Consider the following 21,336-nt stretch of genomic DNA (forward strand, 5'->3'; position numbering starts at 1 on the left):
TTTATTCAGTTTTATCGCAAATGGCGTGATTTTGAGATGAAATTGCTGTGAAAAATAGCGAAATACAGTTGAAAGATTACTGAAGCGTCAAATGTGAGTTTTATTGCAAGAGCGTAATTGAAATGTGTGACTACTATGCATTCATCAAATGAATTTTGTCTCGTAAGAGGAAACCGGTTTTCCTGGTATGAATCTCTGTTATATAAAAAATAACTACCACAACTTGGTGGTGACCAATAAATCTTCCTATAATAAATCTGACCAATAAATCTTCTTATAATAAATCTGACCAATAAATCTTCTTATAATAAATCTGACCAATTAATCTTCTTTTAATAAATATGACCAATAAATCTTCATTGATGCATATAATTTTTTGAAAACCTTTGTAGAATTTTATTTTGAAATTTAAGTTTCTATTCCAGGGTGGCCACAAAGAAATTAACAAAATAGTTGCTTTTAGTAGCCTAAAACATGAAAAAAGTAGCCAAAAACTGGGAACAAAAACTATGAAAAGTGATTACTCAAATTCGAAATTCACGCATTGTAATATCGTATTAAAAATTTTTATTTATTTATTTCTATTTATTTATTTTTTAACTCGTGCGGGATTTCGTAGAAATAATCATTAAAAAACCGATCGAGAAATGAAATAGACTTACACTAGAGTAGTCTGTGCAGATTGAGCGAATTAAAAAGTGAAGACTCAAATGTGTAACATTATTTATTTTTTAAGAAAAAAAAAGTTCTGTGTGTTCAGAAACTATCTTGTGGGGTGTAGATTTTCCTACCAATTATTAGAAAAAAAAGCATCACTAGGAGTACAGAAAAGTCTCCCAATAGTCTCCTTTTCCTGAAAATAGTTGCTTTTTTAGCCTTTTCAGGCAAAAAATGTTGCAATAGTCGCCTCATGCCAAAAATAGTTGCAAATAGTTGCATTTTAGTCGCCTGTGGCAACCCTGCATTCTAATACAGTTTGATGTGTTGAAATTAGAAAGGTTTTACCGTTAAATAAAATTTATAGCCAGTCATAATTTCGATCACTTTCCAAATGTGTAACTAGTGTTTTCAAATTTCCGATAAAGTATTGTACAAGATTAAAATACAAGCAACAATTTTTAACTTTATTTGTGGCAACTGTTTATGTGTTATTTTATCAGCTAATAAACTTTTTCACCAATCGTAATTTTGACGACTTCTCGACAAGAATTGTTATAATGCTTATATTTTTGTTGAAGATCTGCACCGTATTATTATACTAATTTCAAATGTTTACTGACAGAAGTAGAAACATTTGACCACGAAATAAAAATTCAATTACTTTACTACAAGAAAACTTTATAAGACACTAATAAAAAAGAAGAAATTAATGAAATAAGGAAAAAAATGCTAGAATTTTTTCCTCCATTGTCAAACCTAAAAATCAAAACTGGACAACTTTTGTCACAAACTTCTATCACTACATAAAATTGCTCCCAGGATTTTCTAAAGTTATGCACCTAAAGTTTTTTTTTCAGAAACTAAAAAATATACATATTCCCGCTTTCAAGGCAACTTGAAAAAAGAAGTGCTTTAGAAAACGTGTTTTCTTTTAAATTTTATTAATTTCGATAATTTTAACTTATTTATTATCTATCATATACTGAACACATATTTCCGCTCATCATCATCGTAAATGCTGCTCTATAAAAGTATATCTTAATTACTGTATCAATGCAAATTTTTAATGCAAAACGCCGCATTTCAAAAAGTTTGAAGTATTTTTTTTTGCGAAACAAAAAAAGAAATGAAAACTAATTCTTGGACCTCTCTTTCAATCCAAACACGTTAATTAGTTTTAAACAATATATAAACCAAATGCGAAGTACTTTGATTACAATTTTAACTATATTCGAGAGAGGTCTGTGATACCGTCAAAGTTCTTTCTGCGTTGAAATTTAGTAATAATTAAAAGCCATTAAATCTCACAAACCACCATAAGAATAAAATCAGAAAATGTGGCATTGTGGGCAACAGAACTATTAAAATTATTTCCGTCTCTGAGATGAGATAGAAAAAAATCATCCAATGCTCCATTACGAGCAGTACTATTTCCTGACGCACCTCTCGATCCATAACTTGAATATCGTATTACATCTATATGATATTACTGGAAAAATTCAAGCTTCGTCATCAATAATTGAAATGACAGTGTGCGGCACCATAACACTGTTTATGTTTAAAATATCTACAACCATTTTAAAAAGGATATAAAAAATTAAACTGAATAATTACTCCGCCTAAAAAGTGTTTATTTGTATAAAAAGGCAAAATGAATATAAACAAATACGAAGCGTATAGCGAATATTTTAACACTACTTAAATTATTACTTAAGACTGTGGCGTAACTACCACTATGATTATTAAACATCAATTCACTAGTATATAAGACATGCTAACTTGTTTCAATCTTGAAATACTTTTTGATAGGTGACGGTTGGCATTGTCGATAGTACATTCCCTACAAAACTATCGATCAAAATGAATAATAACTATTGTGTTGTCAATAAATACCTATGTATAAAAAATATTTTATCTTAGGATAATTGTTCTTTATTCAGAAATATCGCATTAAATTATACCAAAAGATGTGTCTTGTTGAAGACTTTTGGTTTTTCCCATAAATAGTTTCCTTTTTATATTATATATATATATATATATATATATATATATATATATATATATATATATATATATATATATATATATATATATATATATATATATATATATATATATATATATATATATATATATATATATATATATATATATAATTCAGTTGATAATTTTTGACATTATGATAATTATAATATAAGTAATAATTATAATATTATGAGTAACTGAAATAGAATTCATATATTTTTGCTTTTGAATTAAAGCATAAAATACAATAAAATATAAAGTACCATTTTATATCAAATTTAGAATTTTTTTAAGAGTAAATTGCATCAGATTAACTTAAAATTAAACTTGCAATTTAACACCATCCTATGAATAATTAATCACGCTTTTAAAGGATCTTTCTTAAAAGAAAAATAGTTAAAAATCGAAGCTAACAAGCTTTTAGTTTTTCTAAAAGGTTGATGAATGGTTAAAAGAGGAAATTTACAGACTGGTTGTTAATATTTTAAGTAACAGGCTATTTATTTTCAACAATAAATTGGCCTTTGAAAACTTGATTCAGTGAAAGTGGAGAGCGATTTGAATAATTAATGACTAGTCTTAAGTTTCAAACAAAACTCTATTTACAATAAAAACCATTTAAACTAAATCACAATTAATTTTTTTTTAAAAAATATTTAATATTAAAGACCAACATAAAAAATAATTCCTTTAGAAATTAATAGATGGTGCGGTTTTTAATTTTTAGGACGAATTTAATAATTCCAAAAAATATTATGCAAATTGCATATTCATTTAATACATATTTTTAGGTTACCGTAGTTTAGCTCGCTACGTGAATGCAAAAGTTTCAGAAACAACATTTCAAGTCCTTTCGGACTGTTCTTTAATTCTGATTTTATGGTTTACTTAATAATTTTGACATTCTTAATACTTGTACAGATAATAAATTTTTAGATCTCGGTGGTTGTGCTGATTACTCATTAATCATATCTTTTACTTAGACTAATCTTTTTCTGACTTTTTTTTCCTCTACTGAAAACTTTGCTATGGCCAGAAGGTATAAGAATGTTGACAACAACTTTTCAAGTTTTTTTCAGGACTGTTCTTTAATTCTGATATTAATAACTTTGACATTTTGAAACCTTGTACAGATAGTAAATTTTTACTTTCGGAGGTTGTGCTTATGAACCATTCATCATATGTTTTACTTAGACTAATCTTTTACAAACTTTTTTACCGCTTGAAAACTTTGCTACGGCCGGAAGGTATAAGAAAGTTGACAACAACTTTTCAAGTCTTTTTAGGACTGTTCTTTAATTCTGATATTAATAACTTTGACAGTCTGAAACCTTGTACTGATAATAAATTTTTAGAATGCGGGGCTTGTGCTGATGAATCATTCATCATATCTTTTACTTTGACTAATATTTTTCAGATAATTTTTTCCGATACTGAAAAATTTGCAATAGCAAAAAGATATAAGAATGTTGGCAACATTATTGCAAATCCTCCCTTCAACTGTTTTTCAATTCTGACGTTAAGGTTTACTTAATAACTTTGTTATCATTAAACCTCGCTCATTTAGTTAATTTTTAGATTTTGGAGGTTGTTGTGATGGATCATGCATCATATATTTTATTTTGACTAATCTTTTTCAGTCTTCTGTTCCGATACCGAAACCTTTAAAAAATTAAAAAGGTTTAAGAACGTCGAAAACGTTATAAGAACTTCAAAATTGAAGAATACTCAGAAAGAGGATTTGAAAAGTTTATTTCTGAAACTTTCAAAACGAGTACAGAAGCACATTTATATCAGGTCGAGGTTTCCTTGAGACACATTGAAACTGTATTCAATTCTTGTGAATTTTTAAAGTTGTCTTATTAATTTAAAGTTATACCTTGTATACATATATAATAAAATAATTTATATAATAGTTTTAGGTTAATTGCAAAATATCATAATTATTTACTAGAAATCATTAGAGAATAGAAAGAAAAATTGAGAAAACAAAGTGCATTTTAAAATTATTTTCGACCGGGTTATCAAACATTTTTAATTAATAGTTATGAGTATTTTGTTCCTACTTAACTCAGCAAATTGTTTTCTACATCAAAACTTGCAGAAGAAAAATTTTACAAATCGATACTGTAAAAATTATATACACTTCTCATGTTGAATTATAACTGAAACAGTAAGTCAGTCTTAAAAAATTAGAAAATATGAAATAACATTTTTAAACGGAAGAAGTAATTACATAGTCATTTTAAATAAACTTAAAAATGCCATTTTAATGATTACTGTGATAGTAAAATAAAATTAGAGATTAACAGGACATCAGAAATAAAAGCAAGACTGCTAATTGCTCACTCTCCTCTAAGAAAGTGGTAAATAGTTGCATTACCTCTTGAGGCGGAAGCAGAGGAGAATAATACTGCCTAGGAAAATTTTATATTGTTTTGTTAAAAAAAAATTTATGCTTATTTAAATATCAGAAGAAAAGAATATTTTATTTCGTAAACGTCGACCCAACAGACGACCCAATTCTGAGTTTACGACTACCAATTTTCAACTTCGCAACCTTGCAAATTTGAACCCAATCCAGAAGGCAAGGAAACTCCTGGATCAAATAGTTGGAGAAATTTCCCTTTTCGGAGGACTTTTTTTGCTGTAACATGTGAATGTGTGACGCATTTGTGATACATGAAGAATAAAACCATAAAAAAAACTCCCACAGTTAGCCTGACGACAAGGGAACTCTAACCCACAATCCGTCCTGCACTGATGATATTTTACGTCAGCACTGTTGTCGGTGCAAACCAGCTGATGAATTTGTCGCTAGGATTCGAGACCGGGCCAGCTCATTGGGAAACGATTTATCTATTATATTTATTATATCCCCTTAGCCACCACATTATATATATATATATATATATATATATATATATATATATATATATATATATATATATATATAATGCCAAAGCCATATATATGTAATGCCAAAGGTTCTATGATATATCACGCAATATAAATAAAAAATTTGGTCACAAAATAAAGTAAATTGTATATATGAAAAATATAAGATTACATTTTATTTTTTTCATTCCTTTTTATTTAGTAACGTATTAAGTTTAGTTTTTAACGAGTAAAAAATCTTTAGATTACTTAATTTTAAATAAATAAAATCTTCTTAATTAACTCACTTTATTTAAACTATTTTTAGATCAAATTTCCTGTTTTGGAATGCATGGGCAGAATAAATATTAGAATAAATGAAAAAAAAAACATAAAACTATTCGAAAAGGCACTTACCGACTCGATTTAGCATACTACTTCGAACATCAAGGATAGTGTGACCGCTTAGTTTTAAAGTTCATTATGTCATTCTATTCTGAAGAAGTTCCTGTAAGTAAATAAGTTTTCTTTTAAGTCAGTAAGTTTAACTAAGATAAAACTTTAAAATCAAACATTCGCTCCTCCACAATTGTTTTTATGTGAATACTTCTTCAATGAAATCTATTTTAAATGTGCTTTAAATAAAAATATTAGCTTATTTAAAGATTATTGGAAGATTATTTAGAAGAATTTAGCTTTAAATTTCTGAGATAAATTAATTCTACAGTTATTGTTTGGGAACTATAGAAGTAAATATTTATTAAAACTTTTTTATTAAATTCGATTAAATAAGAAAATGATTATATTATTAAATTAGATTAAATATGAAAAACATTAAATATAGTGAAGAATTATTAAAGGTTGATAGTTAAAATTGCAACAAAATAGTAAGTTGAAATATTTAAGGAAAAGTTATTTTAAATGATATTTTTGAAAAATTAATAAAATATAAAAATGGGAAATGTTTTTCGATGAAGGTAATACTAAAACTTCAGACACAAAAAAAAAAAAGGTGAATTAATTAGATTGTGATTGAAGTCACCCTTTTAAACCATGAAAATTGAGTCTTATTACGTGAAGATACGATCCTTAGATAGAAAGTTATTTGGTGAGATTTTTTTCTGCATTCTGAGCACAAAATTTACTATAAAACGTGTTTTTGAAAAATTCAATGTTTCTGAGAAGCACATAAAAAATCGTAGATAATAATTACGACTTTTAACGAACTATTTCTTACCGATACCTTCCTTTGCGACAACATTTTTACAAAATGCGGCCATTAATTTCCAAGACAAATTACTTAGTCCCGAAAATATTATGTGAATTACATAATTATCCTTCGGAATTCACGTCAATTCTGATGTTAGAATTCAACGACTTTCTCGTGTTTAAGTGTTATTCCTTCAGTTTCTTAATGATTTATAGAACCATCGTTCGGAATCTGAAATTTACTTTAATTCTGATGTTTTAATTGACTTCACAACTTCAACACGTTTAATTTTTGTCTATCTGATTTCTTTCATTAAATTGTTTAATCATCTTTCGGAATGCATTTTAATTCTGATGTTGGAATTCACTTAACGACTTAGATATGCTTAAGTCTTTTTCCTACACCTAATTTTTTTCTCTCTGGATTTTTGAATTAACGGGGATAAAATCTTCCTATTCTTTAGACAAACCATTTGCAAGCTTTTAGTTTTTGAAACTGAAAAAAAAATTGCTAAGACAACAAGGTTTAAACATGTCGTAAACATTAAGAACAATAGAATTAAAGAACTTTTCGACGTTCGTCAGTTCGAACGAAAGAGGACTTTAAAAGTTGTTTCTGAAGCTTACACAGCCCAGTACAGAATTGCACCGGTTAGTGGTTACTCCGAAATGCATTAAATGGGTATGTAGGTAATTCCCATACAATTTTCAAGAATTGGTAGAAGAGTCCTTGAAATTAAAACCGGCACCTTATATTTAAGTTGCTTAAGCTGTAAAATGTCTGTCATTTGAAATAATATGTTGATTCTAGTAAATATACAAAGAAATAGATAAAAAATTACAGCAAAGAATGGGAGACAAAAGCCAAAAAAGGGCTTATGATAATATTATTATAAATTTATTATAATAATATATAATAAATTTATTATTATAAATTTATTTTAATAATATATAATAAATTTATTATTATAAATTTATTATAATAATATATAATAAATTTATTACTGTAAATTTATTATAATATAGTTAGGAATTCTTTTTTAGAAGCTGGGATTTTTTTTAATGTAATAATTACTTCTCAGAATTTTATGTCTATAGTTGATTAGAGTTAAAATGAGGACATTCGATGTCAATATTCAGTATTACAACATGGCCCAATATCTCCCTTTAATATTGACCCATAATATTTATATTGGACCGAGTATTATATTACCGGGTAGTGTACCCTACCAGTGGAAATAATTATAGGCTTTGAAAAAATAAAAACATAAAGTACAACTGCCTACATTATTCATTCGATGACTGGAAACAATAATTTTAAACTTTCTTAAAATTCTTTCTAAGCATTATTAATAGTTGAATTTATTATTAGAAATTTATCTGTTTTTAGGCTTCGCTCTGGCTAGCACTTATCTGGCATTCCCAAAACGGGAGGTGTGTTGCGAAGAAGATTGGCTGAGTGTTTCATCAGCCATGAATGTAAAGCAACACGTCCCCTAAAAGGGCATTTATTGGTTAATGGTTATGGTTGGAAGACAAGACAGATAGAAAAACGAGAAGAAAAAAAAATAGCAAGAAAAAACAAGAAAAAGAAACAAATGCAAAATTAAAAATGGGAATTGATCTAATGATGTTTCGAAGCTTTGGACTAAGCTTTGTTCCAAGTTTGTCCATACATTCCAGTTTTCTTTCATCAGAACAAACTTCCTGGACAACTCGGTGACCGGTGACTTATGAAACATGATTAAACAGTTAATTTAAGGTATACAAATAATGTATAGTAAAACTTAATAGTTAAGCATGTATATCGTAAGTCTTATTTTTTTATGTATACAAATAATGAATGATATGCATTTTAATAATGTTTATACAATTTAATATTTTAAGTAACAAACCGAAAATTTCAAACTAAAGTTAAATGAATAGTTTAGAGCATAAAAACTTTTTATGTCAAAAATCAAAAAAAGTGTCCTTAAGTTCTTGACACACTTGCATTTTCTACCATGTTTCATCTGTTAGAGACTCTAATAGTCGAGCTATTCTTTTATAATTTTTAAACATATACTGAATACTAATTGAATTTCACTAGTGGGAAAGAATTTAAAATAGTGACACAGTTATGTTGAAGACTCACTCGACTGGGGGATATTTGACAAGTTAATAACAAACTTTTATTAGCAAAATTTTCATTGAACATATGTTCTAGTCTAGACAAAGTATAATTAATAACACATTTCTGGATAACCTGACATGTTTTATAGTTATAAGGATATTGGCGAAGCGAAAAATTAGTTAAGTGCACTCCATAAAAGTGATAGAAAATCGCTCCCCACTCCCATTATTGCATACGCAGCATTTTGTGTATTTTAAAGACATGATAGGGTAAAAACGTAACTTAAACCACATGCTCTATTCGAGATTTTTTTTATTACTTTATCGAATAACTAAGATCCAGAGACGGAAGAGTGTGCTCCGAATCTTTTCAAATTTTCTATTCAGAATGTTCCTTTAGTTGTCCACATCACGAACGAGACATTTCCAAAATGACCATGTTATTTCTAAAAATTAAAATGATTTTGTAATTTAAAAAAGCAAGGAGAAGGAGCAAGGGAGGAAAAAAAGACAATAGTTTAATAATGAAACTTAACATTTAATAAAAAAAAAAGTTTAACAGCGATATCGTTTAACAGTGGTGAGAGCTGCCTACACGCAGGGTTGCCGGATCAAGAATGAATGCTAAATTAGATTGTTCAATGGAAAAGAGTAAGAGTTATTAATTTATTCGGGACTTTTCCCGTCTGGACTCTATGACACCGTGGATACAGGGGATTTCCCTTCTGTCATGGCTGGCGCCTTTCAACGAGGAAGTAGATGATGCAATTGGCCCAAATGTTACATTTATTTTAATCAGAAAATAAGTTCACCGACATGTAACACCTGATGACCATTTTCACAGCATCGAACTAATGAGATGTTCAGTTTCTCAATTCATATTCCATAAGAACTTCCATATCAATGAAAAAGCTTAACAATTGAACATTTCTATTGATTTTCCATTGCAAATAAAAATGTATTCATTAACGAATTTTCTTATATTATAGGCTGTGTTTTTCTACAAAGATAAACGAATGAAGAGGGCATAATCTACATGTATAGAAACTTTCGCAATTTAAAGGCAAAGATAAGAAACTTACTCCCCTTTCGTTAGCCTAAAAGTACACCCAATGACTTCTGAAACTTAAAATCATAAATTACCCAAACCGAGTTATTTCATTGGGCTAATTAAGGATAAACAGGATGACTAAAAATACAATGATGATTTATTTTAAATGTGATGGCTTATTAATGATTCTGATGATTCATTAATGATAATGATTTCTATCATTATCATTAATAACAAATACGATTTATTTCTTATAATTAATAATGTATATAATATAATACGCTAAGATGCATGAAAACAAGGAGTATGAGTGTTTTTACTTATTTTTCACATGAACCAAAAATGGATATTTTAAATTACCGCAAAATAATATTTTATAATTCAAAAGAAATAATATTTTTTAATACACGGATAATATTCTTTATTTACTTAATTCTCAAAAGTTTCTATTATGGAAATTTTTCAGGCATTAAAATTTTTGTAATACTTTCAAAAATGCATTATTCATAATAAGTTTTCAAGATTTAAATTTAAAAATGACTGATATTGATTTAAAACCATGCGAGCAAAAATTTGTAACCAATTAAATTTTAAAACTGTATTTAGCAACCTGAAAAATATATTGCACGGGTTAAGTTTAACCTCGCATTGTATATAACTTAAACAAAGTGTAACTGAAATAATATCAAAGTTCTACTTTATTAAATAACTTCATTGGCTTCCAAATTTAGAAAAGGAAATTGATTAATTATATCGATTAAGATTAATATATTTTCCATCGATAATATCGTAACGATAATTCCAATTATCGTTACTATATCATAATTTTACTATTAATAAGCTTTTCCAATTACGATTAAAAGATTTCCATCTGCATTTTTCAGAAACCTACGAAGTTTTTTAATTAAATAAAATATATATAAGTGATTATTAAAATCTTTCGTTTAAATGAGTTTTTTAAAGTCTCTAAATCAGATAAGTTTTTAAACACGGGTAAGCGTGTTTATTATTGAAATAAGAGAAAGTAAAACATTTTTCCAAACAATACAGAGCAAAACATTAATCGAAAAAAGTAATTTATTTTTTCGCTACAGTACTAGAAAATATTTTTATATTTTTATTTCCAAAAATACTTTTTCGAGACAAAAAAAAACTGTATACTATCCAAAATAAACATTAACCAATAGAATTGCGGAAAAATATAAATAACCTCATTTAAATATTATGACCCACATAAATTAACATCTTTGTGACATTTATTACTTCTGACAGACGAAGGAATTTCAGGAGCGGTACTCGACAGTCCTAGGCTCCATACACCATATTCCATTTTTCGAACGAATAAAATTTAAATCATAGTAAGAGTTGGTGCGATTTTAGTAAATGTTGTTTTTGTGAATTGCATGCATTTCAAGATTTATGGAGGAGATAAAAAATATTAACTATCCTCTTAATGGTCATTTTAACATAAAGTTAGCATATTGTTCGAGCTCGAGGTCGGATGTTTTATCATAACCTTGAAAATAAATTGAACTTTTTGAAGGTTGTTTGGATTAAGCAAAAATAGAGTGTTCTGTTTTGGGGTTTAGCTGAGATAACAAAGGCCTAATTGTGTTTATCACGAAAGTTTCTCTTTTTTTTATTTTATGCTAAAAGTCAGTTTATAATTTCTTGCATGTTGCAAACACTTGGTAATAAGTTAAGTTGAGATTTATAAAACATATTGAAATTAAATATAAAGTTCGAAGTTTTTGCGACAAAACGATTATATAAATTAATTATATAATAATTAATTAATATTTTATAAATTATGTAAATTTATTATATAAAAATAAATTAATATTATATAGATTATATAATTATAAAATAATATGAATTAATTCTAAGATATTGTTACACTTTATTTTAATAATATCCCCAGAAGACAAGGTTTCAAAATTCCGGACTTTTTCAAGAAAGGCTGGAAAGGCTAGATGGTTGTTAAAAAGATCGGTTTTTATTTAAGAAGGCGGTATTTATTGGTTTTTTGACATTTTATATTTTATTTATTATTTCATATTTTATTCAATATTTTATATTCATATTCAAAATTAACATACACGTATTTAAATAAATTTTATTAATGACAATTCAGTAAAATAATCTAAGGGAAATATATTTTATTAATTTTACTTTAGGTTAGGGACATTTATTCCATTAATTGATAAAATATTATTAATTCTAATGATATGAGTGCTGCAGTATATTTGCTTCAAAACCAGATATTTTTTATTTGAAATTGTTCTAAATATTTTTCAATTATGTTCTAATTCATCTTAACTGTTCTTTAAATAGATTCAGAATAATTATTTTTAAAATAATTTTAAATCTTCTATAAATTATGCCTTTACTGTAAAACTCTGAAATTATTGTTCTTAAAGCTAGTAAGGTTAAAGCTTGTGTTCCTAACTGTTTTGAAAGGGAGAAATTGTTGCACCAAATTGTTCCTAAGATGCAATCACATAAATGTAGCAATTTTGTATCTATTTTATATTATTGAAGTTTTTAAAAATATTAGTTCGAATGGAAATCCGGCATTTTAATTTGATCCAATCTTTTTGAAGTGGTTAAAAAAACGTTGTTGTTTCTGAGGGGAGAGGGGCTAAAATCCGGCAACCCTGCAAAAAAGATGCTTAACTTAAATTTTATTGCAATAAAATTCCAAAAGCTTTTTTTCACGGGTGTTACAATATTACAGATAATAACAATTAATTGACCGAATAACAATTTTTTGAAAGAATTAGTGTAAATGTCTTACTAAAATGTATTAGTTTTTCAAATGAAATGTTCTGCAATGTGGCCATACATTGAATCTAATGCGAGGAAAAAATACGTGCAGTTGTAAGACAAACAAGCAAATAATGAATAAATAAATACAACTATTGTGAAAGCGTAAATATAAAATGTTTCTGCTTACACTCAAACATGTTTTAGTTTACCTAAACATCGATAATAGTGACAACTATTCCCCTACAAGATTTTTTACAAAGTAAATCTGTGTTTTTCAAGCTTTACTCCTGAAACTCAGAATATATATTTTCGTGAATAGAGCCTTTATTGTTTTTTTTTTTTTATCATTGCTTAGAATTTGCATCATTCGGCCACTTGTTCTTTTTTTTTTTGCATTTTTGCTGACTCGTTTGAATACAGTCCCAGCAAAAGTTACCTAATTTCTTACTTTTTGAATAAAGATACTTTACATACGGAATTTAATCAGCTTTGGTTTAATGAATAAAATTTTTTTGTTCATTATTCACTGTTAAAATTTTCATTCGAAAATTATGGTAAAATAGCTGTCTGTCCATCCGATTAACAGTAAAGTTTACGGTAAAGAACATTTTTTAACTTTATGGGTTTGAAACCATTTACAAAAAGTATGGTTATAAGACCATGAATACAAAACTATACGGTTTTTTAACCATTTACAACTAACATTTTGCAAAAACGTAAAACAAAATTATTATTTAACTAGACATATCAGCGTGGCTTTTCGTAAGGTAATGGTCATTGGAGAGTGCCGGACACTGGAAATTCTTCATGTGTTGAAGGGAATGGAGGAGATATTGTAGTGTCAACACTAGGATTCGAACTCTAGTTCTGTCGGTCATGAGATTGACAGATAAGCCTGCTCGGCTATGATATGTACGCAGTTGCAAAGAACTAAGTAGCTTCATTAGGTGGTTCTAATTGGTGAGATAAAATTCTGGTTGTTTAACCGTATTAGGTGAAAGCAGTTTTTCTCAAACTTAACAGTTTGATTACCATTTTATTTATGGTTATTTGACTGTTTTGATTAAATATGGTAAAATAACCATTCAATAAATTGTTATTTAACCATTTTTTCCGAGAAATTTATAACAGTGTTGTTCTATCTTCATGTATTTTACCTCAACGTAAAGCAAAAATCAGATTAATTATCCTTTCTAGTTTATTTTTACTTTTGCATATCATCTTCCCCGTGAATCCAAAAGACAAATGTGAATCTTCTACATTTTCTTTTTACTAAGTACTCCCTTATTTTGTTTTGTCTTTTTATGAAACTCGCGTCTATGTTAGAATTAACAACTAAATTTACTAATTTTTCTAATCAAAATTAGCACTACATTTCATAGTTGAAGCATTGATCCGTAGTCTAACAACTTTGAAGTCAATTTATCTGAGATAATAACTTTCTGACTTAAGTGCTTTTTACTGAACGAAAACAAGTCGTATTTGCAAGAAACTATTAAAAGATTTTATTATCTGAGATCAATATACAAACGCATCAACCATAACTGTAATTCAATATGTCTAAAGAGTGAAGTGCTTTATTAACTGTTGGATTTTAGAAACAAAATACTTGCCTAATTTGGAGACAAGTTGAAAACAAAAATAAGCACAAAACACTCGCATGCGAGATCCACCATTCAACAGTGGCTGTAATTGCTTTAATAAACATTAAGGAGTGTTGTAATTATGGATTTTTTTTTCTGCAGCTACTTTTCAGACAACTTAAGAGAAAGTAGAACAAAGATGTATAATCACCTGTTCCATGCAAATAGGTAAGCTGCGTCAACACGGCAGAACACTGAAGACTTGCCGTTTCTTGGAATTAAGGAATAACTTAAGATGTGGGTGAGGGTTTCCAAACAAACAAGTATTAATGTCACGGTAAAGTAACCTTTAGAATCCGTTACTAATGACGACTTCTTGTTTTTGTTTTTTTTGCGTATGGCGTTTCTAATTTCAAAATGTTCTATTTCATATTATTTCTGTAAATGTTTATTTTGATGATTTTGAATTCTGGTCTACTGGTTGTCTCGTCTGAATGCGAAGTCCAAATGAATGCTATCACCTTGATGCTATCGTCTGTTTTAACTTTGAAGGCATGCACAAGGGTATTTTTTCAATAGTTCTAACAAAGAAATGGCATCAAGTATTTCAACAAAACTTGGATAAACAAATTTAATGATAAAAATTCGAAAGAGCGAAAGTGAATATATTATATATTTTGAGGCTACTTTGACCTACTTGGATGGTTATATATATATATATATATATATATATATATATATATAAAATATATATATATATATATATATAAAATATATATATATATATATATATATATATATAAAATATATATATATATATATATATATATATATATATATATATATATATATATATATATATATATATATATATATATATATATATATATATATATATATATATAATACTTACTATAAAATACCAGAATTTATAATACTGTATTTTTCAAAAACACATTTTATCGTGATATATCTTAAAACCATTGAAAATCGTCGTTAATATGTATGTTTATTAATATATATATATATATATATATATATATATATATATATATATATATATATATATATTCGAAATGCTTCTGTCGTAAAGGAATGCTTCTTGAAAAGAACCCTTACGGTTATTCTACGGTGCACGTTAAATCTGTCGTGGTCACAGAGTCCTCCAAACACTTAAGTTTTTTGACAACAGGTTTTTATTTTACTTCGACTTATATTGCATAGCACAAAAATGAAGTTTGTAGGTACCATAATGATTCGGTGGGGAAATAATGTATTTAGTTATTAATTTGAAGCCTCAAGTGGAAAAGATTTTAAATTCGTAGTTTTTGTTTCTTTTTTTTAATGTATTTCCGTCATTTCTTAAAATTCGAGTAACTGGAAGTGTTAAATTTTTTTTTCAATTTCCTTATAATGTTCTAAATATTTTATTCCATACACATTATTTCAATTTTTATTTTGACAATTTTGATTTCCAGTCTAGAGATTGTGTCATTGAGTGCAAATCTATATACAGTCCGATTATATTTTAACTGCATACACAAGTGGATTTATTCTAGGATTCTAACAAGGAAATGTCATCGAATGTAACATAAGACTTTGCCGAACGAAGCTTTCACGCGCTTGGATTTGTACGGGGTAGGTATTTTAAAGCCAATCGGTTAATTCTTAAATAATTCAGGAGAAAACAAAATATGTTGCATAGAGAATAAAAGATTGGAGAAATCATGAGGATTTGGCGCATTAGGGAAAATGTATATATAGATAGAGTAGAGGGATAAAACCTCAAGTATCAGCCGGAATTTCGATTTCGTAGTTTTATATTAATTTGGTTTTTATTTTGTCCAATATTCATTAGGTCACCTATGCATTTCGAGGAGCTGGAAATGTGCTGTAAAGTAGCGCAGAAAATGGAAATGTTCCGTATAATTTTTCAAAAATTGAGTTTAACCCGGAAGTAAAATGTCAAATACACCATTTGTTGGGCATTAGCTTTTCTTCTTCTTATTTTTCAAATAAAATGAATAATCCCTAATTAAAATAAAATTAATTATTTCTTATTTTTCAAGTAAAATGAATAATGAATAATCGTATCTATACAAGAAATATTTAAAAAAAAACATAACAACAGAAAACGCAAAACCTAATTTACAATTAAAATTATTTTGATTCTCTCGAATCAATTTTTATCAGAAACTGAAACAAATAAGAGAGATGGCTTTAAAAATTCTCAGATGTATTAGGTATAATCTACATAATTTATAAATTGATATTCAAAATATTCTTTTTCCTCAAACAGATAATTTTTAATAATGTTCTAGCAAAGAAGTTATAAATATCACTATTTACTCTATATATCAGGCAACAAACATATGTTTCATTATTTTTAGTAAAACTATTGTTATTAAAATTAAAAATATATAAAATAACAATAGGTAAATAAATAAAGCATTATAAAGAATACAACAAAGTGGAAAAAATGAAGGAAAAAAAACACTGTTTTTAAGAAAAAAATATAAATTTAAAGCATTTAAAGCACTCACGAAACATGCATCAAAAATTAAAGTTTAAAAGCCGAATCGAGGAATTCATACATGAAAAAATATGATCATTCTCTTTTTTCTTTCTTTTCAGTGTAGTATGACAAAAATAAATAGTTACATTTAAAAATAAATAGCAGCATTTGTCACATGAAAGATACATTAAATCAGTCTAACAAATATAAAATAATTATTAAAATTACAAAGGCATTCAATTACTTGTTTGCTAAAACATCGTTAAAAGTTCTTCTTAAAACACTTTAAAATTCACTAATATAGTTATTAGATATTTTTTAAAAAAATCAAAGCAAATAAAATGTAATTATTATGAATAAGATAAATTATGTTTATTTACCAATGAATGTGAGTAAATAAAATACATTGATTGGTAAATAAACACAATTTATTTCCCGAGACATTTCTTAAGGAAATAGTTTCCCTTGAGGAAAGAATATAATGTAGTTATTAGAAAATAACTAGAAAATAACTTAGAAAAAAATATTCCAATTCAGCAATAAAGATTTATATCTTCCGCAGTATTTTATTTTTAAAAGTGTATTAACTTCCGGATGTTAATCAAATTGTACTTTTTTTTGTTGTTTTTTTTGTTTAAAGACGAGGTCGTTTATTCGCCTCGTGCCGCTCGTCAGTGTTTCCCTTCCCCCTTCAAAAGTCGATATTTTTCGCAAAAACAAAGAGCATTTTATTAACAACTACACAATTTTGTAGTTTTGTTTGAGAAAATTTTGTCATTATGTTACCTGCAAAGAAAGGTTGATTATTTGATTTGAAAAATAATCATCTATAATTGAAAAAATTTATTTTACTTTAATAATAAAAATTTTGTAACTTAAAAATAAAAAAAGTGAGAAGTCGTTTCACTTGTTTAAGAAACTGCTAATAATTCAGATATGCTGCGTTTTATATCGTTGTTTTCTTCAAGGTTTGCATTTTTTAAAAATCTTAGTAACAATGTTGACTTTTTAGAAAAACTGAGGAAAATAAACTAGAGATATATGAAAGAGAAATACTCAGAGCCATTTTCGGAGTTAAAAAAACAGTGTATGATGGATTCAGTACAATTATGAATTACACAAAAATATTAAGCAACCAATTATAACTTCCGTTATCAAATCCTACTGAATAAGATGGCTGGGTCATATCTATAAAATGGATCATGATGATTTAGTTAAGTAGCTGACTTTTGGAAAGCTTACAGGCAACCGAAAAAGGGAAAGACCAAACATCAGATGAAGTGATTCTGTGAAAAAAGATCTTAAAATCATACAACAATAGGTGGAGAAATCTAGTGTCTGATGGAGCCAGATGAAAACAACTAGTTGGAAAAGGGTCATACCTTTACTAGGCTGTCATGCTGATGGAAGAGTAATATAAATGTTAAAATCAATGTATAGCAACATGTAATCTTTTCCTCTATGTATTTTTTGTTGTTGTAATGTTTGATTGAAATCAACTCAAACGGGAGCTTATAAAATAAAGATCTCGAGGAACAAAAATAAACATTTTTAAAACAGTTGATAAATATTCAATATTAAAAGAAAAGAAATGAAAAAAGTCAATGGAAAAATACTTAATGTCGCTATAATTTTCAAACAAATTAAAATCTCAAAAAAAAAAAAAAAAAAATCCTGTTAAAATAATAAATAAAACTGGCCCTTTCAGCATTTTAAATTTCTACTCCGTAGTTGCATTTCAGTGAACAGAGGATCTCTCCACATGTTTTCTTTTTATCATAAATTTAATAGTTAATAGTTCTTGAAATAATTATTGAATTTCAAATATTTATATCTATCGTACTCCCTGTACATTTTTTACTTTCTCTTATAATTTCATGTTTCCAAATCTCTTAGTTTTTGTACAACTTTATAAAATGTAACGTTATGTTGAACACACAAAAAGCAAACAGCCACAGCATTTACAATATTTTTAATATAAAGAGAAATATACAATTTCGTCATAAATAGACCTGTGCTCCAATTTTAATTTTTTTTTATTAGAAACTACTTTGATAAATTTAAATTTCACGAAAATAATTAGTTTATCTTAGAGAAATTTACATGTAATGCGTGAAATATTTTTTGTAGTTTAATGTCTTGAAATTATTTATTCTTTTATATACTATCAATTATGAAAAAAGGTAAAAAAAACTGACGATAGTTTGAGAGATGGAGATGAATTTTAATACTTTTTAGATATCGATGTTGAAGAAATATTCTAATAGAAGAATAAAGAGCGAAAATTTTAGAAAAAAAAATTTAAAAATTATCGTTTACACTTTCTTATAAAATATACCTTCATCTTAAAATAATTGGCTAATTTTAAAACTTTTTCATACTTTAATTTAAAAGTATATTTATAAAGTATAAGCAAAGTATATTTAGTTCATGAAATTTTAGTTATCATTAAATTATAAAACATCAAAGACGTAAATGAATAAGTTTATTCGTAAAAAAACTTTTCAGCATATTTTAGGTGTTTTTTTATTTAAATAATAGTTATTTTTTAAGTATTAGAGTTTTTAATTTTCGGTAACTTTAAAAGGAAGTAGTACATATATTTATGATATGAAATTTTTATATAAATTTACTGCCCTTTTTCATTAAAAAATTTAAAAGAATGAAACAAAAAAAGTATTATAGTTATCAGCAAATTTAAATTAAAACTTTGGAAAATAATTTATGTATAGAATTGACTTTTAAAGTAACTTCAAAAAATGCTTGTAGTTGATGTTTTTCAGCTAGTAGTCAACAATTCATTTTTTTATGCATTTTTAATATTTCATTTAAAATGCGGATTGTTTTAAAAAATATTTTTCTGACGGAAAAATTAGCAGGCATCACATATTTAACCACAAAGTCAATAGTAGATTGAATGTCGAGTATTATGAAACAAAATATGGAGGCCGTACTATTTTTTTCAAACTCAAATAAAAATTTTTACTCAATGTAATATAATCCAACACATTTTGAATGTTTAATGACTATAAATACGAATACGTTGCATTAAAGTGAAGAAGTGTTTCCATTTTATTAATTTCAAGCAATCTTACTTATACAATGCTGTGATATATTGCACATTTTGAACGTTTAATGCTATAAAAATGAATTTGCTGCTTTAAATTCTAGAAGCGGTTTTATTTCGTCAAACTCAAATAGCATTACTTACTCAATGCGATGAAATCGAGCATATTTTAAATGTTCAATGCTATAAAAATGAATATGTTGCGAAATGTAAAAAAAAATGCAATAGTTCCAATTAAAAAAAAACTACATTATAAGCTGTATCTGTCGCAAGAGATAATTAACAATAACTCCAATGAACAATATCCTTCGTAAGAAGAGAATTAGTTAAAAAAAATATGCAAAATGAATAAAGAAAAGCTTAGTAGGATATTTAAAGTTTATGGACCATATACTTTTCGATATAGTATAAAATTAAACTTCTTAACTCTGCTTTTCAAAGGCTCATCTTCGCTTATTTTGAAAATGGCGCAAGACATCGAAATGAAGAAAAGCTACAGTTTTGTGAAAATGAAAAGCGTTTTTGGTTTATTTTTTTAATATTTAAAAACTTACACCAATGCTGCATTACTTGGGTTATTAAAAATTTACAAAAACTGAACATAATGCAGTTATTATGATAATTTCCAGCTAGGTGGAAAAATGTCGCCAAATTGGCGATTTTTAAAATAATTTAATAACTTTTAAAATATTAGAGTCATTTTTTTCGCTCAATAAGCCCAGATAATTCTTTACGGCAAGATTATATATCTAGTTTAAAATCATCAAACTGCTAAAAGTGTAAAACACTTAAATTGTGGCTTTTTTATTTTCTTTGGCGAAAGAGTTTCGAAAAACAGCGTTAATTGATTATATCAAATATTGCTATAAATCAAACCTCTCTCAAAATCCGTGGAGAAAAAAAAAGGGTTTCATTTTCACTCAATGCTGCTTTATAAAAACCCTAGCTACATATATACCGGTGTTCATTTTAATATGAGCAAGAAAGTATATACTCAATAAATCGTTATTGATCAACTCTACTAAATCATACACGAAACTGAAGGACACATACCGACACAACTAATTAAGCAAAAATACATCCATTTATTTTAATAATTATTTACTTCCCTACCCCGTTACTTTACGTTATTATATTAAGCAAAATACGTTTTTAGAAGTCGAAATAAAGATTAACTACAAAATGATACTACCAAATGATACTAAAGTATCATTTGGCTAAATGCTTTTATTTGAGATTAACCATAAGAAATTAAAAACCTAGATTTTACTTGTAATAACCAAAAGAAGAAAAACAATAAATAATTCATTAAAGCATGCAGTAAAAATAATTTTTTTAATTATTAGAGCTGCAAATTAGCAAATCACTCATAGTATAAAATATTCATCAAAATCATTGAAAACTCTTTCTTTGGGATATAACACTCAAACCGGTGTTCAGAGAAAGTTTGAAAGCAGTTAGTTAGATG

General features: G+C 26.8%; 1 protein-coding gene across 2 annotated transcripts in view; it reads right to left on the reverse strand.

The window, feature by feature from the left end:
* Nucleotides 1-21,336, reverse strand: part of LOC107453385 (calcitonin gene-related peptide type 1 receptor) — a 411,922-nt gene that overhangs the window by 288,339 nt on the left and 102,247 nt on the right. For both annotated transcript variants that reach the window (XM_071177833.2, XM_087157756.1), the window contains exon 2: nucleotides 5,980-6,070. The gene's annotated coding sequence lies outside the window, so the exon portion shown is untranslated. The remainder of the gene's footprint in view (nucleotides 1-5,979; nucleotides 6,071-21,336) is intronic.

This window comes from Parasteatoda tepidariorum, chromosome 2, assembly GCF_982258835.1.
Source record: "Parasteatoda tepidariorum strain Cologne lab strain chromosome 2, Ptep-v5.0, whole genome shotgun sequence".
Classification (NCBI taxonomy): Eukaryota; Metazoa; Arthropoda; class Arachnida; order Araneae; family Theridiidae; genus Parasteatoda; species Parasteatoda tepidariorum.